We start from the raw sequence: 21,746 nt of genomic DNA, 5'->3' as shown, positions 1-21,746 counted from the left end.
ATGTAGAGCCATTGACCTTTATTTATAAATAAAACCATGCATGGTTATCACAGCTGATCCGCGACAGATGCGGTGGAGAAAACCCGAGCTGCAAAGTCCAAAGGTATTGCTGTTACAGCTAAGAGAGAAGAGAGGAAACGTTACCTCATGCAAGCAGGTTAAAGGTCCACAGAAAGAGAAATAGAGAGTTTACAGCTTTCGTTTTCTCCATAGTAGGTGCTCGGGGGTTCTGCTGTAACAGTTGTCTGCTTTTTGAGTAACGTTAGTTAGTAGGATTGCTTTAGTTACTAGCACCCCTCGCCATAGTAATAATCGAAATAATTGCAAATTTTACAATTTGAAACATTTCACTTTTTTTTTTTAAATCGCGACTTCGATTTAAAATTGATTAATTGTGAGTATACCTAAAAGCTAAAAAAATGTTACTCACTTGTCCTAGGCCAAGTTGAGATTTGATGACTATTCTTTCTACATAAGCTTCACTACACCTACATCTGAATTTAAGTTTCAAATATTTTTTTTCCTTCGCTTTGTTTTAGAATAGTATTATTGAATAGAATAGTCATATGAAAAGCTTCAAAAACTCAGACACCATTCACTGGCATTACAAAGCTGGGAAAGTTATGATCTTATTTAACAACATCGGCTGTGTTTGTCTGAAAAAAAGAAAGTCATATAGTCACAAAATGGCTTATGCCTGAGTAAAGTATGGAATTATTATCTTAATAATATATTGTGTTATTATATAATAGGGTGTATAGTGTGTTTTTATAGTGTCTTGACTATTAAAAAATATATAAAGCTATTTAAATTCAAACTCATTGGGACACAATTTGTTTGTGTGCAGGGGAACAGAGGAAAGTTGCTTCAACAAGCTGAATCCGATCCATTAACATGACAACCACAGGTTCCCCTGTCGACCCTCTATTAATTATCTGGACTTACAAGAAGATTAGAACACGGTAAAAAAAAAAAAAAAAAAAAGACGGAAAACAACTGCTACACTGCAACACTCAGCCATGCCTCGCCAGTATAATTACCCGTCCAAAGTAAACAGAGCAGGAAGACTAATGCGTGTGGCACGGGTCAGCGTCACTTGAGTACTGACATGGCTTGCTGGCTTCCTCCCTCATTCTTCTCTTTCTTCAGCATGAGAAGTGGGCAGCTGTGCGTGCGGTGGGGGGTGGACGTCCAACCAAGAAACACACACTCTGATCTGCTGCTGTCTCTTTAGTAGCCCCTCCTACGGTTTCCAGACTGATGAGACGAAGGGAATATCTTCAGGGGCTTCGCAGCTCACCACTATTAAAATTTAATCCCTCAAAGTGGGCTAAAGCAAACATTTGACTGGAGGCAGAGAGATTGATGTGGGGCTGTCATTTCTTCTGCAGTTTATATTCACAAACAGTCTGCTAACGCTTGAAGTCGCCCACACATACACACAGAGAAATGCCTGAAGGTCATCTGCTTTTCCCCAAGATGCAAACGGTAAGATCGCTTGTCCAGAGGTTATTTGTTGCATTCTGCTTACTGGAGGATAGAGAGTACAAAGAACTAGCGAAATTTGAAAAAATAGAAATCAACAGGTGATATTCCAGAGAATACAAATTCACTTCAGTGCTCTCTGATACACAATTATGCAGTGGCAACGTGCCACTACTAAAACAACAGAGGCACGACACACAAAATGACAAAATCGGAAGAACTACAGTCTGTAAGTGAATAAGGGGAAAATAAAGCTTGGGTAGCGTGAAACGACATAAAGACAACACATCTTTGTCCTTGTCTTTACTGGCAACATGAAAAAACAAACCTCGTTTACAAATGAATTACTCTAAAGGCCATTTTCTTCTCCAAGTTGTTTCTGTAGTAACAAAGATAGCATTGATGCCTGCTCATATGAGACAATTACTGCATAAATATTATACTGTATTCCTTGTTGTGAGAAAAGGCTGAGAAAATAACAGCAATAAAAATAGCCTATAATAAAATGTAGTTTACCTATATTTAATTGTGCAATAAAAAAGACTGTAAGATATATTCACGCCATCTTGTAATTACCGAAATCACGAGTACCAACAGGTAAAAAACTTTCACATACTCAGAAAGCTCTTAGTTATTATATGTAAACTTATAATTTACTCAAAGCAACAACTTTTATCAAGTGACCTCTGTAGATTAGTTTGGTCATCACCGGTGTTGCCAAAGAAACACAGTAGAATAGAGACAGTAATAGAATCTTGAGGTCTGATAATTACAAAAAGGCATGAATGCATGAAAACACTAAATGCAAAAAGATGGCTGAAAATAATCTCTGACTGTTTAATGAAAAGTGGAAGATGATAAGATGGGTAAACATTAAGCATTTAATTCTTCGAAACAAGCGGATTCTATGTAAAATGAAGGAAAAAAAAACATTAAAACTGCACTATATGCGAAATTATGTTTGCTTACCCTTGATAACCAACCAAAAAATTTACTGTACAGGGCTTAAAATTATGAACGTTTTATATGTGCATGAAGGTTAATCTGTATGACCTCAAAATGTATTTGGGAGCATTTGTGCGAGGCCGTTAAATTGTTGCCGTGAGACCTAGCATGCACAGATTAAAGACATTCATGCAGAGTGCATTTTGTCTATAAATGTGAAACGCAGCGCTCTTGAATATTTTAAAACAGTTGTCATGCCAACTAGCTACATTGAATAAAGCCCGCAATGCCAGCCCTGCCTTCAAGTACTTTTGATTGGCGCATTACTCTGGAACTGACAGACCACGCTGCATGTAAAAGTTGAAAATCGTTTATTTGACACGGCATCTTAAAAACGTGAGGCACTGAAAAAGATGGGAGTCATGCACATATGTCAAGCGAATGTTCTCAAAGAAAAAATAAGAAAAGAGCATTGGAGTAAAAAAAATGCGAATAGATTGGTTACTATCAGCTGTCAATCACCCACTCAATGCCCTCTGCCTTCAGATGACAGAGAGCCACAACCGTGAAAATGTAAAGCGCTGAGACGAGAGTGAAAACAACAACACTGACAGATTTTTTTTTTGGAAACCACCTAAAGTTACAAATAAAGGCACAACAGATAGTGATCGTGGTGAATGTTAATCCACCATCTGAGAGGGTGTACGCTTTAATCAAAGTGAGTGGAAGACTTCCAGTGGGTTAAAGTCAGATTTGAAAATGGCTAAAGCCATCAAGCATGAAATCTGTGAGAGAGTTTGGAGGTTCATTTACTCATTTTCTTTTCAGCTTAGTCCATTTATTAATCAGGGGTCACCACAGTGGAATGAACCACCAACTTATCCAGCATATGTTTTATGCAGTGGATGCCTTTCAAGCAATCCTGCAATTCATCACCGGAAAAGGAGTTTGGAGGTAACATCTATATTTTAAGCGCAAGAGGTTTTATTTAATCTTTTATTTAATTGTCAGGATGCTGTCAGCTATACAAGTGACATCTATACACTACCTGACAAAAGTCTTGTAATCAATCCCAGTTTGGAAGAGTAACAAATAATAACTTGACATCTAGTTGATCATTTGGAAAAGTGGCAGAAGGCAGATTTATCAGATGAATCATTAATTGAAATGCATCCTAATCATCACAAATACTGCAGTAGACCTATTAGAACCTGCAAGGACCCAAGAATCTCACAGAAATCAGTAAATTTTGCTGAAGGAAAAATCATAGTTTTGGGTACATTCAATATGGGGGCGTGCGAGAGATCTGCAGAGTGGATGGGAACATCAACAGCCTGAAGTATCAAGACATATGTGTCCTGCCCATTACATTAAAAACCACAGGAGAGGGCAAATTCTTCAGCACGATAGCACAGCAGTCACCAAACATTCCCAGGCCAGTCCCCAGACATGAACATTATAGGGCATGTTTAGGGTAAGATGAAGGAGGAGGCATTGAAGTTGAATCCAAAGTCCTGCAAGAACGCTTTCTTTGCCATTCCAGATGACTTTATTAATAAATTATTTGAGTCATTGCAGAGACGTATGGATGCAGTCAACCAAGCTCATGGGAGTCATAAACAATATTAATTATTTTCCCACTGCACCATGACTTTATATTCTATACTGAACATTATTTCTGCTAAATGACAAGACTTTTGTCTAAACAAAGTCAGACCTTACTGTCTTAATTAAATAATTAAAAATCAAGGCATTATCGTATTTGATTTTGGTAAAATAAGAGTAATCTAGAGGCCTTTGCCTTTCATATAAGCCACCTCTAATTGCAAATGATTAACTAGAAGTCAAGTTATTATTTACTGTGCCTATAGCTTGGAGAGGCGACAAGACTTTTGTCAGGCAGTGTAAGTAAAATGTAACACCGTGTACACCATCGCAATAGGGTTTTCAGTCCCTAAGATTAATCTAATGTTGAAGCTCATGAAAAGACCGGTACTGCGGTCAATATGTATCTGCAGTATATATACACATTTTGGTCCCACTTTATATTACGTGGCCTTAACTTATATGTACTTACAGAGGAATTAATAGTTTGTTACAATGTACTTATTGTGTAAATACATGTATGTGCTGTGCACATGCTTGATTAAATATATGTATGTAATTACATCTGTAATTAACTTTTGTAATAACAATTGTAAATACACTGTTGATCATCCCTTACACCTTAATCCACCCTAAAACCTACCCATACCACCAAACCTGTCCATAACCCAATCTCTATCTCAACTCAAAAGCACCACAAGTGTTCTCAAATACATTATAAACACAGTAAGTACATTGTATTTATTTTTTGATGTAAGTACTGTGGAAATATAAATTTATATCATCTAATTTCAAATGAACAATAATCTACGTATAACTAAAAAGTTATATTCTCTGGTTGAACAGAGGGAAAACGAAATAAAAGAAAAGAAAATAGCGCATAAGGCTTAACTTCTCTGAAGAGAGGATAACTTTTTAAAAGAAAATAGCACGTAAGGCTTTACTTCTCTGTCTGAACAGAGGATAAAACTGTTACTTCTCTATTGAAATAGAGAATAACTTTTTGTTAAACAAACCCTGCAGCTGTTTGTTAACTTTTCTCTGGTGGAGCAGAGAATAACCATGTGTATAGACTGGTCTGTATGGTTCTTTTGATAGAGTGAAACTCACCAAATCGAGGTTGAGCTGAAAAGATTCAGTCTGGAGTGATCTGATCTTTGTATTCAGGTAGCTTCAATGTTCATCAGGGTTGCAGTCAGCAAATAGTTGAGAATTTGTGACGTCCGCTGAGTGACTTCAAATTGCCGTTGAGCTGAAGATTCCGTCTGAAGAAGTTTCCTTGATCTTGAAGGTTCAAGTTGAATTCCAGGTGGATTTCAGTCTTTTGTAGCAAATTGTTGAGAATTTGATGAATTCAGTCTCTATCCGGCTCACGGCACCAACTGCGGACCTCTAGTAGGCTCTTGCAGACCCATGGACATCTAAAAGACGCTGTATGACTGCAGATTAACCAACACGTCTCAATAAAGGAATTCTGCTTGTTTCGAGTCTCCTGGACTGGGTTCTTTCTCTTCTCTTTTCACTCATTTATTTTTTTTTTTACAACAGTACATAGTAGTTAAGGACACTTAATATAAAGTGGGACCCATATTTTTAAACTTTGCATTAGTGTTGATGTCAAATGCAATTAATCTGTCACTTTAAAATTCTTAATGGCCGTGTTCTTAATTTTCGATGGATGTGCCTAAATTGTGTCTGGTTCTCCCAAATTTTTAAAGTTTGAAGCACTGGTGCTACCAAGCAAAAACATTAATTTCGCATCCTGCCGTATATATGATGGGAAAGCAACTCAAACTGTAGAGTAAAGTATGAAATAAATCGACCTTTTTTTTTTTTTTAGAAACATGGTAAGCAGATGTTACTATGACGATGCTCTGAGCAAGGGAACAAAACAGCAGCTATTCCAGTAATTTATCCACCTAGGTATGGATTACAATAGCAAGAAGCTCAGAGGCATCTAGTGAGCAACAATTCCCGACTAGACAGAAAGAACTGAATTGATTGAGGCACTCGAAACCACAGGCATTTTGTTCAGCATCCACGAGGCATCCAAACCTACACAGCAGGCGAAAAGAAAAATGGATCTGTCAATGACACAGCTAATGACACCCCAGAGATATGAGCAATGTCAGTCCCACAGGAGCCTGAAAAAAATAATTCTGTTTACCCTTATTTTCACCTCCAAGTCTTGCCATTTTAAACGGGCTCGATTACAATTTTCTCATTAAAAGAAAAACATGGCCTATTTATGCTAATTCCCTGCTCCTAAAACACATAATTACAGTGTCCATTACTGACCAACTGTTACCCAACCATGATGGAAAATGTTCTGCGTGCAAAAGATCCGTGTAGTTAAGAACTAATCACACTGATGTGTGGAAGCAGTATGTTTAATGTGCTCTTTGGTTCGCTTAGTTTTAAGAAGTAGAAGGGGAAAAAAAGATTTCTTCACTGCTGAAATCGTGCCTCTGCACTCCACCATCGCTGTTTAAATATTTTATCCACTGTGACTAAGTACTAGCAGAAAGATCACTCAAGATATGGATATGATGGGCACTGCGCACACTTAACATGCGTTCTGTTGCATGAAATTCTGCATGGTGATGATGTGTGAAAAACAAGAGGCTTCATTTTAGGTCATGTAAACACTCCAGTTCAATTCAGTCAGTTCTGTACACACAAAGTTCTGTGATTTACAAGAATGAAAACACAATTTAACAACTCAATTAATGACTAAATGGAAGAATAATCCTAAAAAAAACTACTAGATGTTAAAGGTCTAGCAGTCTTTATTGTTTCTGTGCACAGTTCAAGAAAAGAAGATAACTAAACTCATTAGTTTAGCCCAATAAAGTATGATCAAGCCCATAATAAACATAAATCCAGGGCTTTACTTTAGAAATAAATAAGCCTCATACCAAAATATTGTGGCCTGCACCTGCCCACTTTATAAACTCCATAAACTAAATCACTTAAGCCTAAAGACACTTATGGCCTATTTCCACTGAGTGGTATGGTTTGGTACAGTATGAAACACATTTATGTCTGTTTCCACTGTCAAAGGTACCTAAATAGTGAACGGTGGCACAGTGGGTAGCACTGTTACCTCACAGCAAGAAGGTATCCGGTTCAAGCCCCGGCGGGGTCAGTTGGCATTTTTGTCAGGAGTTTGCATGTTCTCCTCGAATTCGTGTAGGTTTCCTCCGGGTGCTTTGGTTTCCCCCACAGTCCAAAGACATGTACCATAGGTGAAGTGAATAAGCTAAATTGGCCATAGTGTATGTGTGTGAATGCAAGAGTGTATTGGTGTTCTTAGAACTGGGTTGCAGCTGGAAGGGCATCCGCTGTGTAATAACGTGTGGGATAAGTTGGCGGTTCATTCCACTGTCACGACCGTTGATTAATCAAGTGACTAAGCCAAAAAGAAAATGAATGAATGAATGAATGTACCATTGCTGCTGAACACCATTGGTTTACTGAGAATCGCCATCAGCACTTACAAAAAGCCAGTAGAACGACAACACAACCATTTTTTAAATGCACAGCCAAGACATGACACCGTAATACAATGACAGCAAGCAGCAATGGAACATGCTGAAACAAAGCTTGTTATCTTCTTGTGACAAACCATGTGCCAAGAAGCAAGAACAGGATCAGCTGTATGTCTTCCATCATTGCTTATGAAGCTGTTCATGTCACGTCTAAATGTATGGAAAGCAAGAGAGAGCTCTCTATTTGCACATGCTATCTGCGCTTATACATTTGAACTTGAGTGAGAAAAAGGTGCTATATGGTAAAAGTCTGTGTGACTTTTTCTTCGTCAAGCAAGAATGATGATAAGTGCAACTTTCTGGCAAACACCACACCTACCAAGAAGGGTGAGTGTTGGCAGTGGAAACCCTGTCCAGGCTTGCCTGCCTTGAACCATACAGAGTAATGCTGAATTTAATAGCACTGCCTAGTGGAAACAAGGCATCGATAAGCATTTCTTACATTAAGTACACAGGAAAACACTTCAAAACATTGCTTACCAAATCAGCCTTCCAAACATTAAAAAAAAACACTCTTCATTAATGTAAAAAGTCTTCATTAATGTGAAAACGTTAACCATAAAACATGTAATCTGGCAGAATATGACACAATTCTGGGACTGGTTTGTGTTCAATACACAAAAATCTATATTTTGGGAAGTTACAGTATGTACGTAACCTTAGAATATAGGGATGCACGATATCATATGGTCATATGGTCAGCGGTCATATGGATATCAGCTGATATATGCTATTTTTAATGTTACCATTATCGTCCAATATAATAATTAGGCTAATATCTTTAAGCCGATGGAATATGTACTTGTACAGAACTGTAGAGGAGACGTGTCCCAGTCACTGAACCCAGCATAGGTGTTCTTAACTGCCTGCCACATTCAGTCTTTATATTATGCTCTGTGTTTGTCATAAAATCATCTGTGCTCAATGCTCAGGTGTTGTACAGTATCAAAATCTGATTCCGAGAACAAATCTGACTCTGCTTCATGTGCATGTGCATCACACAGCACCTGCACTTAAAGTTTTAAACTCACATCGGTTTATCATAAATTTTTCATCGATCATTTTCCCACAATTGACAGCAAGAATGAACATAGAAGCATCTGATTGATAAGCAGCACCCACATGCGTTCAAAAGAATCTACAACACCAAAAGGGGTAAATTTATGTCGCATTTTCTAAATTAAATCATACTATCTGTATTTAGCTTTTTGGTTGTACAATGGCTCTGCAGTCAAAACACCTCTCAAAATGCTTTTTTGAACATTAAATATTTGTAAATATGTACAGTAGTGTAAAACATTTTATTCAAGAACATTTGAGCTGGTTTCTTTTCTTGTTTTTTTCATTTTCATTTCATTTAAAATATATTTCTTTTACTTGTTTGTTAATTAAATTCCATTTATTAAGCCTATTATTTTTATGCAACAGTCAAGTTGCATGTTAATTTGCTAAGCAAAGAAATATTGTTACTAAATGAAAATATTACATTTTGAAATATTTATATATATCAGCTAAAGTATATCGGTTATCGGCATCTAAATCTTAAAAGTTACCGGTTATCGATATCAGTGAAAACATCCATACCAGTGCATCCCTCTTAAGATTATTGTGGTTCTGATTAAATAGTGCTTAGCATTACGTTTGAGGAATTCAGAAATTCAGGAATTCTGTGGGTTGACTAAGCATTTCCCAGTGTGATGTTTTCATCAGCTTTCTCACCCCTCTAAGCTGACAGACCCAGCTGCCACAGAGGTGACATCAGCCCTAGACATCTGTCAGTGTACGTTAGCAACATTTGTCAAAAAATGCTTGCATATTCAACCATCCTATAATAAATCAGTGTTTGGCCCAAACAGCAAACAATGTCTTCACGGGATTATTTGGGATTAGGCTCAACGATATGTGTGACATGCTGATTTAATTGAGAGAAAACAGTTTCTTTAGCACGAGAAGCTTTACAGAAAAATAGAGAAAGTCTTGCTTCAAGCCTTTCCAGTTCAATTCGATTGCCCCAATGAGACAATCATGGGCAAAGACATTTTAATATAAGCAGAAACCAGGGAATACTGACTGGGGTTTTGACTTTTCATAGACTTTGCAAATCAATACCGATTTCTGCAGCATGATTTCTCTCCCGGTAAAGTAAGTCCCTGGGTATGTCAAACATAAAATGCGGAGATTACGAATTATAGGTTTGAAAGAAAAGAATGGAACAACCTCAGTGTGCGCTGGCACAAACAGAACCACAAGCTACTTTAGGGACAAAAGTATAAACACAAGCTGAGCGTTTGTGAAAGTCATAAAGACGGTCCTGGGATTCAGTCTTTTTCTTTGACTTTTAATTACATAAGGAACAAACCCTTTGGCCAAGGGCACAGAAAGTCTCGCTGGGGAGGGTATTTTAGACACAGCTCCACATACAAGATGAATGTGTTGTGGATGCTGAGGATCAGCTGGTGGTACCGCAGTATTCTTGGAACACAGCCCAGGCCTGTCTTAATGCAGTGCCGCTTCACTGAACACGCTAACACTCGTGGAGAAGAGGAACAGATTTCATGGAGCATATGGGACCTCGCCAGGATTCAAATAAGCAGACCGTTGGAGATGCCTCTCTTACCTGTAGAAAACAATTAATCTACCATTTTCCCTCTTTCTCACTGAAAATGGCACAGAACGAGGGACAGCAAGAGAGAGAGAGTGTTGGGGGAGGAGAGAGAGAGACATGTGGAGACTTTTTAAAAATTGACCAAAGATGGTGTGCTGACGTATTTCTGCTTTTCAGTCACATCACACGGTTTCCCCTCAACTGACCTTCCCCTGACCCGTTCCTACTTTCCCCATCTGAGTGTATAGAAGAGACTGAGTGCTCTGCTATAAACAAACACACAAATAACTGCCAGAACAGGAGGGAAAGTACCTCCAGGAAAAAGGCAGATCTCAGAATTCACTGATGTACTCTCAATGATTCACCTTGTTCACTTTCAAGTCTTTCAAGAGCTGAAAACGAATTTATACTTGGGCACCAGACTAAGATAATGCCATCAGCCTAAAACGATTGAGTCAGCATTAAATCAAAACATATTAACTTGCTATAAAATGTATTGCACATTATTCGCACCTACTCTGCTTGTCCTAAGTGAGGTGTCAAACCTGCTCCTAAAAAAACCAACACCTTGCAGATTTGAGCTCCAATACACCAGCCTACAAGATTATACTGGAAGAAGTATAAAGAATTTGCTTTGCTGTTGTTTATTTATGTTATGGGCTAAACTCAAATCAGAAACAGGAAGCCGTCCTTGGACCTTGTTGTGAGGAGAATCACAAGGATACTTAGCACAACAGTACGGTGCCCAAAGGATGGAGCTAGACTGGCTGCTGAACACTATTGGTTTGCAGACAATCGCCATCAGCACTTACAACAAGCCAGTAGAACGACAACACAACCCTTTTTAAATACACAGCCCAGACATGATGGCAAGCAGCAATAGAACATGCTGAAACAAAGCTTGTCATCTTCTTGTGACAAACAGCCTTTTCATGTGCTAAAAAGCAAGAACGGGATCAGCTGTATGTCCTCCATCGTTACATGAACGTAAGCTGTTCATGTCACGTCTAAATGTATGGAAAGCAAGAGAGGGCTCTCTATTTGCGCATGCTTGCCGCACTTTTACATTTTAATTTGAGTGAGCAAAAGATGCTACATGGTAGCAGTTTGTGTGACTTTTTCCTTCAAGCAAGAATGATAATGACGGCAACTTTCTGGCAAACACCACACCTACCAAGAAAGATGACTGTTTGCAGTGGAAACGCAAACGTGAACAGGGTGACCCGTCTTGAACTATACAGTGATATGCTGAATTTAACTGTACTGCTGTAAACTGTAAAAGAGGCATTAATAAGCATTTCTTACATTAAGACTTCAGCTTTCTTTTTTCAGCCTTCCAAAAAATAAATAAATAAATAAATAACAAATCTTCATTAATAATGTTTGAAAACGTTAATCATAAAATAAAATTCTAATAAAAACAGCAGACACTAAGGCCGAATACCAATTCTATTATTGTACGCCTACCCTTTACCCTTGGCCCTTAAAACAGATTGTGAAGGGGAAGGGCTTCAACTACAGACATCACTACAGCACCTGCACACAACATATGTCATCGCGATCTCTTGCTTTATATGAGAGCAGACGATCGCGACTGCTGTAGATTTCACGATCTCTTGCTTCATATGAGAGCAGACGATCACGACTGCTGTAGTTATTCCAGTTGTGCTATTTTTTGGTATTTATCTTCAGGAAATCACTGAAAGCAACAATATCATGTTTTCATAGCGATATAATACCAGTTCTGTGCATTTACCATATTCATCATGTAACCACACAAAAACAGCATTAACATTATAGCAGACACTGTAAAAAGCTCATTTCAAGGCACTAGACTTTCTGACAGAGTATTCGAGTGTCATCGAGTGACAGAATGTTGTGGGAACACTATACAGTAGTTATTATAATGGATTATAGATTTAGTGTGAAACTTTGTGGTTTTTATTTTAGAATTTTTTTTTAAGCATAATGGTAAAACACAAATGTGGTTAGGAATGTATTACAACATATGCTTGTTTGTTGTAAAAATGTGTAATATTGACAAAAAATAAATATTTGTGCATCTTCTGACTTCCATTTGCTGCCATGTTGTCATTGTAGGCAGTGTATTCTGGGAAATTTCTTACTCTTTGGTTTCGAATGTGGTCCTGAAAAATCTCAGTTCAAAAGACTATCTACCTTTGTGGCCTACGCCTTCAAGCTAAAGGGAATTAGGACACCCCTACCCCTTCACGTGAATGTGCAAAACGAGGGGGAAGTGGAAGGGCAAAAGGGTTCAATTGGGATTGGGTCAAAACATGCAATCTGGCAGAATATGGTACAATTCTGGGACTGAGTTGTGTTCCAATCAATATATTGGGAAATTACAGTATGTACGTGACCTTAGACTTTAGATCTAAAAAATCCTTGTTTTAGATTATTGTAGTTCTGCTTAAATAGTGCTTTGCATCACGTTTCAGGAATTCAGGAACTCTGTGGGTTCACTAAGTGTTTCCCAGTGTGAGAATCACCAGTGACCAATTTTTCAACTTCTGCCCAAAATAATTTGTTATATAAAGGCCATTTTTCATGACCCAATCAATTTACTAAGACATAATCTAGTCATGCCCTACAATTGGTACACTCTCAGAAAAATGGCACAATGCTGTACTAAAGAAAGTACAAAGTACAAACCCTTGTCACTGAGGCAGTACTTTTTATGGAACAGGATTTTACCTTAAGATTTGTACTACTGCAGTTTGTACCTTAAAGGACATGATTTGTACCATGGAAAACCAAAATGTTCCTTTGGTTTTTAAACCTGCATATACAAAATTGTACCTTCATCAAAGGTACAAATCTGATCCATAAAGGTACCACTACAGCGACAAGTACCTTAACAGTTTCAAATGTGTTCCTTCAAGAACTATTTAAAGACATTTTGCTTTATCCATTTTCAGTAAATATAAAACATCAAACACATTTTTAAACAATGTTTAAAAAGAAAAAGTTTATTTTGGTGTAAATGCTTCTTTTCCATTTACAAAAAAGAATAAAAATTACTTTAACATAAATCAAAAGATCCGTTTTTTATCTAAACATGTTTCTCTACTTTTTAACTCCAAACATTTCACAACACTTTTCTCAAAAATGTTACAGACATACATTCTCCTGTATACAATATAAAACATTATCCAATTAACAAACAATATACCTTTGAAATCACTTAAAAGTTAATTTAATGTACTTGCAAAAGTATTGTAATGAAATATGCCCAATGTTTGATTAGTTTTACAATACTAAAATGTCTGCATGAACACTTTGCATATGCAGAACTTTGCCAGCTCATGTGCGTAGTGGAAAGCAAACGCCAAAAGGTGCGGACATCAATAATGAGAATGTATTTATCAGAAAATGCTTACTAAATGTTTATTAAATATTATCATTGTAATAAATAAGGTGTTGTTCAACACGTATGTACCTTTTTTATGAGAACAGATGTGTACCTTCATTTCAATTGTACCATAAACAGTACAGAACATCATTAGAGGGCTTTTCTGTACCATATAAGGTACAACTTTGACAAAGATACAAAACTGTTCCTTAAGGAGCATTATTTGTACCATCGTGTACCTTTTTTTTCTCAGAGTGTAGCAATGAATATGCAGAAACACATCACGATACAGAAGTCAATTAAAATAATGCTTCATGCTGACTAGGACTTTCATGATTAAGATCTATTCAGAGGGAGAAAGTAATGTAGACAGATTCCACACTTTCATGAACACATCTGTGCCACTCATGCCCTTTATGTTGACCAGAGTGAAATTCTATCTTTTCACCAACAAGCCCTTTGAGGGCTAAGAGGCATGAACGTAGTGCCCGCTGTCAAAAGCTACCCACAATGTCAAAACGGCCATGACGCCCTCCTTGCAAGCCCTGAAATATAAGGCCATAAAGCTGGGCGCCACTATAAACCTGTACCCATCTGCTGATTTGTGGATCCAATTACTTTCTTTCTGTAATGGCTATGTTCAGTGCCATGATGTTCAGTCAATCGTTGGCAGCTCTTCAGTTTCCTGCTTGTCACCGACCTCAACGGTCACCGTTTCGGACCGTGCCCCAAGAAAGCACTCATCATTTGTTTTCAACTCCCTGATGACGAGCCACAGGAAATGAAAGAAGTCAGTCATTTTGTCATTACCTCAAGAACGCCATTGACATTCCACATTTATTGAAGAGGAGCTGCTTACACCTGTGGTGGATTCAGTTGAGTGGCCATCGGTGATGTAACCCAGATGTATGCTGAATCCCCCTGTCAACACAACCATGTGGGTACAGGGGCACAGGGGAGCCAGCTGACAGGTGCTGACAGATGGATTATCTTCAGGGCCAGCGGTGGTCCTGGCTTCTGCGAACTGGCAGACCAGAGTAAACCAATCACAGCCGCTGTGCATCCAAACACCAGGTGTGTCCCCTCCAAAACCCTGGCTCCGGCACCTTGTTCCTGCTGGTGTGAAGCTACTGACTGTGAAGAGCCACATCCCTTTGCTGCGCCATCAATATGAGAGCAAGCTGCCTGTTTTAAGTCTCGCTGAGACATTTTAGCACTGTGGGGTGAAAGTCCAAGAAAATCCTGTGAGCTAGGGGACGTGTTACAGAAATATCATAATTTAACAATCTTATCATATCTGTTAGGTAATCATAGTCTGTCTATTCAGGATTTCAGGACCACGTTCAGCATTTGTACAAGCGTTTATAGAATTACAGATTTTTCGAAGTGCATTATTTTATCTTAAATACAGATATTAAACATTTTAACTTGGGTGAGCATGAGTAAAGTTTTACTTTTGGGTGAAATCTCAGTTTAACTTTAGGTAGAGAAGGAAAGAATGCTTCTAGTAGGCCCCTAATAGTATGTCTGGAGGCTCTAAAACAACATAGGCTCTTGGAATCGTCCAAACTTTTCATGTCCTAGCGGTTGCCCCTGACATTAGGACAACCCGACTGCTGTTCTAATGTCCAAATTATTTAAAAGCCTAATGGGAAAGATTGCTTTATGCTGTTAAACAATGGGTGATGCAGTGGCACAGTAGGTAGTGCTGTCGCCTCCAGCAAGAAAGTCGCTAGTTCGAGCCTTGTCTGGGTCAGTTGGCGTTTCTGTGTGGAGTTTGCATGTTCTTCATGTGTTCTTGTGGATTTCCTCCGGGTGCTCCGGTTTCCCCCACAGTCTAAAGACATGCGGTACAGGTGAATTTATTGGCTAAATTGTCCGTAGTGTAAGAGTGTAAATGAGTGTGTGTGGATGTTTTCCAGAGATGGGTTGCGGCTGGAAGGACATCCTCTACGTAAAAACGTGCTGGATAAGTTGGCGGTTTATATCGCTGTGGCGACCCCAGATTAATAAAGGGACTAAGCCGACAAGAAAATGAATGAATGAATATTCAACAATGGCATTACATTTATTGATGATAAAAAATGAAGAACAAAGATTTTTAATGGTAGAAAGACCCTTTGAGGACCATGAAAAAGTGTTATATCACAAAACCCCTTGTAAGAAACAACAGACTTCTGTGCCATTTCTACTGCAAAAATGAATCCCAAATCAAGTTAAAATTTAAGCAATCCAAATTTGCAGGGGGGAAATCTTAATTTAATGTTTCATATCTGAAGACCTTAGATAAGAAACTTTCTGTAATACACCCCCTCGATAACATTCTATTGTTAAACTTCTATTAACTGAACTTCAAAAGGGCCAGGTGCTAATTAAAAGGATTTTCTTTAATGAAATCAGACGTTCTCCCCTCAAGGAGAGGCATTAATTGCTACCCTGTACCCTTGATAGTTTTTGTTGCTATCAATTCAATAGAACTGCATGTAATAAGGCCATGATACACAACCACTCCAATGCACTTGTTTTGATACTAAAAGTGCATAGAGTAACATTTTAAAGTAAGAAGCCTGTAAATGAACAGAGCAGAACAACAAAGGTGACTTTTCACAAATGAATTCTTTAGAATCATTGGAGAACTACAGTACAAACTACCATGGACAATCGGTGGTTCACCTCTAAAGCACTTGTAAACAGTTTTAGATAAAAGACAAACAGAAGAACAAAATGCATAGTACTAAATGAAAGCAATTTAATTCCACTAAATCCCCCCTGGGAACAAACTAAAAGGCTTAACTTGCTAAATAAACAGAATTCGGTTTGGGAAGTTTGGCAGATTTGCAGCACTGTGAACCATCAAGGTTGAGAAAAGGTCAAAACGCATACAAAAAATGTAATGAGAGATCTCAAGCTGTAAACCAACTCTGACCTCCCTTACAAGCATGGAGAGATTTACTGGGTCATCTCCACAGCATGCATTCCTATGGTAAAAATAGAGATAGCAATAAAGTTAGAGGCAAAACTAGAGGTAAATCATTACACCTTGTGATGTGTCATGTTTTAGTGGGCAAAGCCAATCCCATGGGTTGAAAGCTCTGACAAAACTCATTCTGGAGGTTTTAAGAAATTCAAAGCTTCCTTTTAAAGCCCAGTAAAAGGTTCAGAAGTCTTGTTTAAACTGCGTGGGGGCTGGTTAGTGACAACGTCAGACTAGTAACGGTTACAGCCTTTCCTTTGACGCCTGACCTCAAATCATACACTGAGACGTTCATTCATCCTACAATCTGTGGGTTGAAGTTGAGCTTTTTTAAGTGTTTTAGATTCCTAATGAAAGGTGGTGGTCTTAGGGGTTTGTGTGTTTATGCAAAAATAGCAGCTGACGAAATCAAAACCAGGTTGACAGTGGAAAATCACTGAGTCAAAACTGGACTGAACTTGAATAAGCGATGCTAAAGCAGGAAAACAAACAAATAAAAAAAAGAATAAATTAAAATACAATGTGCTTCAGTTTTCAATAAAACAAGGGCGCAAGATAAAGAAAAGACCCAGTGAGAAGTGTTTAAAAAAGCAAAGTTCTTTACTTGAGGCTGTGCGCATATCCGAGTTACCTAGTGACTCTAGCTTAAACGAAAAAAGCAATTTCAGCGCAGATTTATAGTATTAGATGAAAAATAGGAGGAACATGTGATTTTTTCCATTATCTACAGTGAGCTAGCGGCTGCATCCCGGCACGTTCTCAGGGGCCCAAGCAAATACAGGCACACTTGAGAGATGTACTATCCTGCATCTTCTGGATGATCCATCATGCTATATATTGTGCTGCTTCCAATTGTTTTTTTCCTGGCAATGCTGGCAAGGAAGGAGAAAAAAATACCATAGTAACAACAAAAACTCGAGTTCGCTTTATCTCTCGCACCGTTGTGTGTGTTGCAGTAGAAATGTACAATATTACAAGTGCCTCAAAAGGAGAGCTCACCGCAGAGCACCGGCAACAGTGCATGGCAGTCCGTAAGCCACCAATCTGCTCCATCTCAAACTGGGATGTGGACTGAGGCTTAGTGCTTCTCCAGCGGAAGCGTTTGGCCCTCGGCGAGCCAACATGCTCTAGTGCCTGAGCTCAGTGAGGATAACCCCGAGGGGTTAAATTAGATAGTCACAAACAAACATGACATTTTGCTGCTGTTTGTCAACCGGAAGGGTAAATTAGATGCCTTCTGCGTTCCGAAAGACAGTTGTCAATAATGATCAGTGAGCTTGTTCTTGTTGTCTCACTTTCTCAATGTTTCAGGTGTTGCTCTGAACACAAGTTTTACACTGCTGCCAGATTCAAGGCCATTATTTATCACTGCAAGGGCAGAGCAGAATCCTCTCAGCCATTATGCTTGCTTCCTTAAAATTGAAGTGATAAGGCCTTGTTAGTAGCTGGGGGTTTGAGCTGAATCTTTTTGGCTTCTATCGCACTTCCACTTCAGGAAACATTTGAGTCAGAGGGGCTGCTGTCACGGGCACTTGAACCCGAATCTCCTTCTTTGCTTGAGGGCCCAGCAGGCTATTTGTTTTATTTTTATTTATTTGTTTTTTTGACCAACGACCTGGGTGATCATGGTGCTGTGTCGTAAATTCACACACATCCAACTTAAGCTTAGTATATCTCTAGTAACAGGGAAAACTTTTAGAGCTGTTCCAGTTCCAAAATTTTTGGAATCCCATCATACTGTCAGTGGGCATGGGACGATAACTGTTTTCAAGGTAAACTGCGTTTTGGAAAAGTCAAGGTTTTAAAACTGCCAACATTCTCTACTATACCATTCCTACGCTATATGTAAACAGACAAAAAACTATTTAACAGTTTTTTAAGATAACAGAATCTGCAGCAGAAAAGATATCCAAAGATGCCATTTTTAATGGTAAAGAAATCAGTGTTTTTGAAACTAAAGAAGACAACAGAAGTCAACAATTCATTTGAATTATTTAGCCTGACATAGTTACTGTTACAAAATATTCTACATTATATTTATATTATTTTATATTTGTTCAAAGGGGAAAAAAGTTTTAGAGTTTTTACCAAGACACTTAAAAATATATATATTTTAGAGCCGTAACGACAATACCGTGAAACCGTGATACTGTTATCCAAGGTTATCATACCGTAAGAATCTTATACTGTAATTTCTGTCAATTCAGAATCAAAACTGTCAATTACGATTCCTAGCTCAAGAATCAATGGGCACGATTCAGAGTAGGGTTGGGCGATGTGACACGTTACCTTAAAGATTCAAAAGATCAAAGAGTCGTTAGATAGAGACAAGATTAATTAAATATCATGTTTAACAACTATAGTGAGACACGATCCAGCAGTACATCCTTGATAAATTGTGATGCCGGTCCAGCATTATTGTCTATCGACCAAACCCTAATTCCAAAAATCAAGTCCTCAACATTGCTTCAATTACAGTTTTTTATACACAAACCCTGCCATTAAATAAACAAACAACTTTTATTGCATGTGTGCTGCACTAACAACTCATGTTGCTTAATCCAACTCATGAAGCTTAATACCTTCTGTTGTGAACTATAATTCAATTTCACCATGTACTGTATGCTAAAGCTTTTTATACAGTAGGGCATATACAACAAAAAGCATATGCATCAGTGTCTATATGTGCATTAGGTAAATAATATTATTAACTTAAATAAAAGGTAGCAATACATGCTTGCGTTGTCTATTATTTGGATATTTCAGTATGACATACCATAACTACTGTAGCTCCTAGGAATTATGCAATAGTATTAGTAAACTGCAGAATATTTGAGCAAATTCAAGTGACTTCTGTTCTGATCATTATTCGCAATATTCTAGTTATCAATTTTTAAATTAAGGACTTGATTCCCGATTCGATTCTGACCTCTCTATTCTCAACTGCTCGGAATCAATTACTTTTGGAATCAACGCCCAGACCTGGAGTCTGCTAAAAAAATATATTCCAAATGTTTATGTTTAAAGGGACCAGAAACTGAAAAAAATCCAAATTTGACATATATTCTGAAATATAAAAGGGCATTGTACTATAAAAAAAAGTCTCAGGACAAGTTTGCAAACTGTTTTACACAATAGAGCACAATAGAAGCAATCAAATCCAATTTGACAAATGTTTTGTGTCATTTTTCCAGTCCAGAAAACAAAGACTCTATATATAAAATTATTACCAATTCAATGCTACCAATACTATTACAAAAGAAACAGATTTAGCCAGAATTAATTGTTGCACAATTGAAATGTGTTTGGGCAGAATGTTTAGCATTAGCAGATGGAGAGAGACCCAGCCGCCTTGTTGTGCTCTGGCACGTCTGAGAGGAGAGAATCAAGCAAATACACAAAGGGCCTCATAAACAATAATTAGGCTTAAAAAAATCTCATTAGGATTTAAGATAGCTTGAACACTTTTATTGATGTCACTGCGACAAACATGTGTGATCTGAAATGAAATCCTTCAGGCTAACTTTAGTTTGCTTGGTTAGAAATGCGGTCGGTTAAACAACGCCATAAAAATCTGATCCAATCTTAAAACATTTACATTAATATTTATACTCGCTGTTTTTCTTGTGGAGCTAAAACTGTCAAACAGAGTAAATATTTATAACTAGCCTCTCATTTTGCACTTAAATTGGTTTCTTGTAACAAAGGGGAAAATGCACTGAATAAAAACAGTGCTGATAACGCTTACCCAGCAGGACTCAGCGCAATGTGGCTCTTCATTATCCAACACAGGAGCATTTGTTGCAGCGTCAATTATCAGGTACACCGTTCTTTAGCGCTGGATACCACAGCTTTTAATTAGCAAATCACAGAAAGACGCAGATCTGTGCAAACTACTGGAGCGATTGCCATGTGGAGAGCCGTGAGAGTACAACAAACTCAATTACGGCTAAAACACTGTCCCATGCATTAAAATGAGCTTTGAAGCACACATGATGAAGCCTTACAAAGACTGCAAGCAGCGAAGATATGTCATGCATGGAAAGCACATTGATCTGAGTGATGTCCAGGTCAGAAAGATAATCAGCTAAGAAGAATCATACGGCGTTTCAATCATCAAGCTACTTTTAAAATTGTAAAGGAGTTCCTGTTTTGCTTGGAAAAGCAATAGGATTATGCATTTGCAATTTGATTATGCATCTGCAACATGATTATGCATTTGCATAGTAACGATAATTCTGGCCATCTGGATGTATCGTTCACCATGACAGCAAGTTTTCCACTGGAGAAAGGCAGGTCACTGTGCTGTTGCTTGATATGGATCTCTGCTTTCTGGATGGTCTAATGTCATTGGCTGGGTCTGCAACTGGCCCCAGCTTTTGAAAATTTAATGTCATTGATGTCATTTTATTTTGACAAGGCATCCATTTCTGGAGGGGGAAGCGTTTTTATATAAACCTGCAGCACTGAATAATGCATGGTATCATGAACAAGATGAATGATTATCAATGCATGAATCAAACTCACTCTGAATGGTTACAATTTCTGACACGGTTTTCCATGCATCACATACAGTCAAGCCAGAAATTATTCATACCCTTGGCAACCTCTGACTTAAAGTTACTTTTATTCAACCAGCAAGAAATGTCACAGGCTTCTCCCAAAAAGATAATAGGATGATGTACAAGAAGTATCATTGTTGTACATTTGAACAAAAACTTTAAGTCAGAATTTGTCATGGGTGTGAATAATTTCCGACTTGACTTTATGTATTTTTTATTATTATTACTATATGACTCCGTGTCGGCAGAGATGAATCGCATGCATTGAAGAGTAAAATCTGTCACAGTAATGCATGTATCTTGCCTATCTTCAACAATATGTCACAGAAGACGGATAATATGAGCTTTTCTCCTATTTGTACCTAACTGGCAAAATATTCTAAAAAGTGCCTGCTTGTTATAGTGGTAGCTGCAAAAATGTCAGTATAACTTTTAATTATGATCTTTAATTAAATCTTGTTAAACTTGACAGCAGAGTAATCCATAATAAGTCAATTGTTTTTTGATTGTTTTGTTTTTATATCACATTATATCCAAAGTGATTTCCAAGACGATGTTAATACAGTGCCACTGAAGTCTGTATGGTCTGACACTGTAAACCCCAAAAAGTTAAGGTAACTCAAACTATTTTAAGAAAGTTATTGCA

At 37.9% G+C, this 21,746-nt stretch overlaps 2 protein-coding genes across 19 annotated transcripts in view; both read right to left on the bottom strand.

Annotated features, from left to right (window-relative positions):
- enox2 (ecto-NOX disulfide-thiol exchanger 2) overlaps positions 1-21,746 on the bottom strand; it is a 403,572-nt gene that overhangs the window by 266,060 nt on the left and 115,766 nt on the right. The gene's annotated exons all lie outside the window — the stretch shown is intronic.
- The window catches only part of atp7a (ATPase copper transporting alpha), an 813,718-nt gene continuing 796,540 nt past the window's right edge, over positions 4,569-21,746 (bottom strand). For both annotated transcript variants that reach the window (XM_087280636.1, XM_087280635.1), the window contains exon 21: positions 4,569-4,795. The gene's annotated coding sequence lies outside the window, so the exon portion shown is untranslated. The remainder of the gene's footprint in view (positions 4,796-21,746) is intronic.

Source organism: Danio rerio, chromosome 14 (assembly GCF_052040795.2).
Source record: "Danio rerio strain M-AB ecotype USA chromosome 14, GRCz13ab, whole genome shotgun sequence".
NCBI classification, from domain to species: domain Eukaryota; kingdom Metazoa; phylum Chordata; class Actinopteri; order Cypriniformes; family Danionidae; genus Danio; species Danio rerio.
This window is presented reverse-complemented; position numbering and strand designations above follow the sequence as displayed.